This window comes from Pteropus vampyrus, unplaced genomic scaffold, assembly GCF_000151845.1.
Source record: "Pteropus vampyrus isolate Shadow unplaced genomic scaffold, Pvam_2.0 Scaffold335, whole genome shotgun sequence".
Taxonomy (NCBI): Eukaryota; Metazoa; Chordata; class Mammalia; order Chiroptera; family Pteropodidae; genus Pteropus; species Pteropus vampyrus.
In genome coordinates this window covers 3408939-3415851 of record NW_011889116.1, presented here as the reverse complement: position 1 = coordinate 3415851, position 6913 = coordinate 3408939, and the positions used below count along the sequence as shown (strand labels likewise).

General features: G+C 35.0%; 1 pseudogene; it reads left to right on the top strand.

The window, feature by feature from the left end:
* Positions 1-637: 637 nt before the first annotated feature.
* Positions 638-3419, top strand: LOC105304263 (annotated as a pseudogene).
* The last annotated feature ends 3494 nt before the right edge of the window (positions 3420-6913 follow it).

Below are 6913 nucleotides of genomic sequence, written 5' to 3'. Positions count from 1 at the left end.
ATATTTACACATGTGTGTACTGTTGTAATGTAAACTGTATTGCTCACCATGCCTCAGATAAAAAGTATTTGAAAATCACTGGACTACATGACATCAAAAGGACCTAGAGATTCTTTAATTTTATACAGCAAAAGAGAAGGAATTGATATGAGAGCTAATAAAAAACTTTCATACTGTAGTTGTCACCAGAGTGGAAGCTTTTGATCTAGCCTCTGTTGAAGGAGGCATGGTTATAAGTATTCAAATAATATTTAGTCACCTCCCACCTCTCAAACTCAGACTAGGGGCTCTTGCAAGAATACAGAGTGACATCACCACTGCTCTAATAGGCAGCTCTGCTTCACTTGACAAGTTTCAAGGAAAGAGTAATGAAAGCAAGATGCCTTCCCAGCTGCTAGGAAGAATCAACACCCAAAGAACAGAGGCAGATATATATGTATATATATATCTGAAACAAAAGTTTCATAAAGCATTTACTAAATGTGTGTCTTTTTGATATTTTCTATTCTATCCTATTCTATTAAAATACTTCTTGTGGACAGTGATTGCAGTACATTGATCATAGAGAACACCAGAGCAAGTACAAGCCGAACAGGCACTGGGAAAGTCTGTGCTTACTGAGGAAAAGTAATTAAATATGGGAAAAGGAGATTTTAAGAAGCAGAGAAGTAAAATGTCATCATATGCATTATTTGTACAATCTTGCCAGGAGGAGCACTCAGATGCTTCAGTCAATGTCTCAGAGTTTTCCAAGAAGTGCTCAGAGAGATGGAAGGCCATTTCTGCTAAAGAGAAAGGAAAATTTGAGACATGGAAAAGGTGAACTATACTTACTATGAAAGAGAAATGAAACTTACATCCCTCCTAAAAAGGAAAACAAAAACGAAGTTTAGAGATCTCGATGCACCCGAGGACTCCTTCAGCATTCTTCTTGTTTTCTTCTGAGTATTGCCCAAAAATCAAAGACAGGTTCTCAGCTTATCCATTTGTGATGTTGCAAAGAAGCTGGGAGAAACATGGAATAATGCTGCTGCAGATGACAAGCAGCCTTATGAAGAGAAGGCCATAAGCCGATGGAAAAATACAAAAAAGATAGTACTGCAAGTAAGCTAAAGGAAAGCCTGATGCAACAACAACAACAACAACAACAACAACAACAACAAAGGGAGTTACCAAGGCTGAAAAAAAAAGAAGAAAAAGAAGAAAGATGCAGAAGATAAAGAATATGAAGATAAAGAAGATGGCGATAAACAAGTTGGTTCTAGTGTAGTTTTGTTTTTAAACTGTACAATCTTTTATAACTTTTTAAAATTTAAATTTATTGGGGTACCATTAGTTAATAAAATTATATAATTTTCAGTTGTGCATTATAATTCTATTGTGTGTTTACCAGCAAAAGTCCAGTTTCCTATGGCCACCAAACATTGGATCCCCTTTACCAACTTCACCCTACCATTAACCCCCTGTACTTGACACCCTTGACCATCTAGTTACCCCTTCCTCCCCCACCCCATACCCTCTGGTAACCACTAGTCTATAGTCCATGTCCATGATTCTCTGTTTGATTGTCCTATTTATTTGCTGCTTTTAGATTTATATCCCAAATATGAGAGATATCATGTAATTTTCAACTTTCTCTATCTGGCTTATTTTGCTGAGCATGTTTATCTCCAGGTTTATCTATGTTGTTGCAAATGGAAGTATTTCATCTCTTCTTATGGCTGAGAAATATTCCATTGTAAATATGTACCACCGCTTCTTTAGCCAATCATCTATCATAGGACACTTCGGTTGCTTCCACACCCTGGCTACTGTGAATAATGCTGCTATGAACATCGGTGTGTAAATATCTTTTTGGATATGGGTTTTCAAGTCTTTGAGTAAATAAATACCCAGTAGAGGGATTGCTGGATCATATGGTAGATCAATTCTTAGTTTTTTGAGGAACCTCCATACTGTTAGCTTTTACTTGCCTTAATTTTGAGGTCACATTCATAAGTCCAAGGTCCTTGAGTTTAGTTCCTATGCTTCCCTCTATGCATTTTATTATTGCAGATCTTATATTCAAGTCCTTAATCCATTTTGAGTTAATTTTGCTGTGTGGTGATAGACAACAGTCTAGTTTCATTCTTTTCCAGGTGGCTTTCCAGTTTTTCCAGCACTATTCATTGAAGAGGCTTTCCTTTCTCCACTGTATGTTTTTCACTTTTTTGTTGAATATTATTTGCTCATATAAAAATGGTATACTTCTGGACTCTCGATTCTGTTCCACTGGTCTGCGTGTCTGTTTTGCTGCCAATACCATGCTATTTTGATGACTGTCACTTTGTGATATAGTTTTAATTCAGGCCGAGTAATGCCTCCAGCTTCATTCTTATTTCTCAGGATGGCTTTGGTGATTTGGGGTCTTTTGTGCTTCCATGTAAATCTGATGATGTTTTGCTTTATTTAAAAAAAAAAACAAACAACAACAACAAAAAAACGCCGATGGGATTTTTGTGGGGATTGCATTAAAACTGTATAATGCTTTACGTAATATGGTTATTTTAAATATGTTGTTTCTTCCAATCCAAGAACACAGAATATCTTTCCATTTCTTTGTATCTTCTTCAATTTCTTTTTATAGGGTCTTGTAGTTTTCATTATATTGGTCCTTCACATGTTTCATTAAATTTATTCCTAGCTATTTTATTCTTTTTTTTGCAATTGCAAAAGGAATTATTTTTTCACTTCTTTTTCTGACACTTTATTATTAAAATATAGGAACGCTATGGATTTTTGAACATTGATTTTGTATACAGAGTCGTTACTGTATTTGGTTATTGTTTGTACTACTGTTATTGTGGAGGATTTAGGGTTTTCTGTATAGAGAATCATGTCATCTGCATGATTCGAATGCCTTTTATATTGTTCTTTTGCCTGATTGCACTAGCTAGGACCTCCAATATTATATTGAATAACAGCGGCGATAGTGGACAGCCTTGCCTTGTTCCTGATCTTAGCAGGAAGATTTTTGTTTTTCACCATTATGTATAATTTTGGCTGAGGGTTTTTCATAAATGGCCTTTATTATGTTAGGGTACTTTCCCTCTATACTGATTTTGTTAAGTATTTTGATCATAAATGGATGCTGTATCTTGTCGAAGGCTTTTTTTTTTGCATCTATTGATATGAACACAAGATTCTTATTTTTTAATTTCTTTATGCACTATATCACATTAATCAATTTATGTATTTGAACCATTCCTATGCCTCTGGGATGAAGCCCACTAGTTCATGGTGTATAATGTTTTTAATATGTTGCTATATTCAGTTCGCTTGTATATTATTTAGGATTTTTCCATTTGTGTTCATGAGAGATATTGAGTTGCAGTTTTCTTTTTTTGTATATTCTTTACCAGGTTTTGGTATCGGAGTAACATTGGCATCATAAAATGAGTTGGGAAGTATTTCCTCTCTTCGATTTTTTTGGAAGAGTTTGAAGAGAATAGATATTAAATCTTATTTGAATGTTTGGTAGAATTTACTGGTGAGGCCATCTGGTCCTGAACTTTTACTTTTTGGTAGATTTTTGATGATTGTATCCATTTCGATACTACTGATCAGTCTATTTAGATTTTCCAGATCTTGATTCAGTCTAGGAAGGTTGTATTTTTCTAAGTACTTGTCCATTTCTTCTAGGTTATTAAATTTGGTGTTATATATATTTTTAATAGTATTTTTGTATGATCCTTTGTATCGCTGAGATATCAGTCGTAATTTCCCCTCTTTCATCCTGATTTTGATTATGTGTGTCCTTTCTCTTTTTCTTTAGTGAGTCTAGCCAGGAGGTTGTCAATTTTATTAACCTTGTCAAAGAACCAACTCTTTGTTGTATTTATTTTTTCTATTGTTTTTTTATTTTTTTTCACTTTCATTTATTTCTGTACTAATTTTGATTATTTCCTTCCTTCTGTTGACTTTAGGCTTCATGTGGGCTTCTTTTTCTAGTTTTTTTAAGATGAAGCGTTAGGTTGTTTTGGGGGCTTGTTCTTGTTTTTGGAAATAGGCCTGTAATGATATGAAGTTCCCTCTTATGTCCTCTTTTGCCATGTCCCAAAGTTTTGATATATTGTACTATCATTATTACTTGTTATTATGTATCTCTTGATCTCTCTTTTCATTTATTCTCTGACAAAGTTATTCTTCAGTAGCATGGTGTGTAATCGCCATGTATTTGTGGTTTTTCCTGATTTCTTTTTGCAGTTGATTTCTAGTTTCAAAGCATTATGATCAGAGAATATGATTGGTATGATTTCAACCCTCTTATATTTATTGAGGCTATCTCTGTATGCCAGTGTAGAGTCAATATTTGAGAATGTTTCATGTGCACTAGAGAAGAATGTATAAGCAGCTCTTTTGGAATGGAAGGCTCTGTAAATGTCAATTATGTGCAGTTGGTCTAATGTGTCATTTAAGGATGTTATTTCCTTATTGATTTTATGTTTGGATGATCTGTCCATATCTGACAGTAGGATATTTAGGTCCGCTACTACTATAGTGTTTTGTTGTATTTCTCCCTTTAGATCTATCAGTCATTGCTTTACATATTTCAGAGCTCCTGATTGGGAACATAGATATTAATAAGTGTTATGTCTTCTTGGTCCATGATTCTCTTTATCATTATGAAATGTCCCTCCGTATCTTTACCTTTTTTAATTTGAAGTCTATTTCATCTGATATTAGTACTGCTACTCCACTTTTCTCTGAGTGTCATTTGCTTGAAATATCATTTTCCACCATTTCACTTTGAGTCTATATTTGTCTTTGGAGCTGAGATGTGCCTCCTGGAGGCAGCATATGATTGGGTTTTGTCTTTTGATGTGTTCTGCAACTCTGTGCCTTTTTATTGGTGAGTTCAGTCCATTTATATTTAGGGTGATTATTGAAATATGAGGTCTTCTTATAGCCATTTTATCTTTTCATTTCTGGTAGCTCAGTGTTTCTATTGCTTTCTTTTCCTTGTGTTTCTGTTTTCTTTATTTGGTTGGTTTTTATGGGTTTTTCTGTCTGGTCCTTCTTCTTTTATGTTATATACTTCAGTTCTGAATCTTTGGTGTGTGGTTACCATTATGAATATGTAAAAGATTGTTATATATAAACAGTCACCCATTTTCTTCTGTGTGTGCCTCATCTCCATTCCCTTTGCAAATTTGGATCTTTGAATCTTCCCCTTTTAGTCATTGTTATCTCAATATGTCTCTGTGTATGCTGAGTGTTCATTACTATCTTGTTACAACAACTCTCTTATTATCATTTAAGCTTATAATGCCCTCTTCTTAGTAAGGGTTTCACTCCTCTGCTTCTATTTGACTGATAGTCACTTTACTCTTAATTATGTATATTTTTGGTCATTTTATTTCAGGTAAACTGAACTCTTTCATTATTTCCTATAGTGCAGGCCTCATAGTGGAGAATTCCCTCAATTTTTGTTCAATTTTTGTATGTCTGGAAAGGTCTTTATTTCTCCTGCATATCTAAAGAAGAGCTTAGCTTGTTACATAATTGTAGGCTGGTAGTTCCTTTTATTTAATAGTTTAAATATTTAATTTCATTCCTTTTTGGCTTGTGACTTTTGCAATGAGAAATCTGAAGAAATCTAATGGGTTTTCCTTTATAAGTTACTGTTTTCTTCTCCCTGGCTACCCTGAGAATTCTGTCTTTGTCGTTGATTTTTGATAATTTTCATACAATGTGTCTTGGTGAAGGTCTTTTTGAGTTGAGATAATTGGGTGTTCTGTTGACTTCTTGAATTTCAAGCTCCAGCTCATTCCATAGATTTGGGAAATTCTCATCAACTATTCATCTGAAAATGCTTTCTAATTCCTGTTCCTTTTCCTCACCTTCAATAATGCCCATTATTCTTACGTTTCCTCTCCTGATGAATCAGCTAGTTCTTGAATTTCTCTTTCATTATTTTTCTTCTTCGGTTTCTCTCTTCTTCCTTTCGATTTATTTATAGATTTCTGTCTTCGATATCACTGATTCTTTCCTTCATTTGGTCGACTCTATTTCCCAAGCTTGCTATTTCATTTTTCAACTCTTGCAGTTTATTTTTTTTTATTTTTTATTTTTTTATTTTTATCTCCTGAATATCTATTCTGTTCTTCTTGAAGGTTTCAATCTCCTTGCTCTGCTCAATTCCTGAAATTGTCGATATGACTCATCTTGGAACTCACCTAGTTGTTTCAGAAGTATCATCCTGAATTCTCTGTCATTTAAATTGTATATTTCTATGTTTGTAAGCTTATTTTCTAGAGATTCTTCTCTTTCTTTCTGAGATGCCTTGTCATCTTGATTGTTCATGGTGTTTAATGGACTATTTCTCTGCCTGAGCATTAATGGAAATTTATTCTGCTGTTTTTCCAGAAAGAACTGTTATATAAAGATTTCTCTTTATCTTGTTGCTAAGAAGGCTCTTTTCTTTTGGTTTCCAGTAGGTGGCGTCTAAACCTCTTGGATCCCTGCTTTATATAAAGTCTTAATAATGCCTTTTTATTTTCTGATAGATATTTTATCACGCTTGCTACTCTCAGTTTCAGTCCCTGTCAGTGTTAGCAGCAGTCTCACAGTATTTACACAGATTCCCCTCAATCTCTGCAGTGATTAGTCTCAGAGGTTATGGAGGTAGGGGCCCTCTGGGTTGAGGTTTGGGAGCTGCGACTCAGCCTTGGTTTTGCAACCGCGGCTGGTAAAAATCAACTGTCATTTTTCTGCCGTCCCGCTTCTCTGCCTTCTGCCCTGATGACTGGACTCTGCTGCCGGCCAGCTGGGGCGGGGCGGGGGGAGCTCACAGCTTTCTCAGGTAGAGTAGTTCAGGGAACTTGCCGTTCCTTCTCTCTTACCCCTCCTCCTACAGGTAACTCCAGCAGCT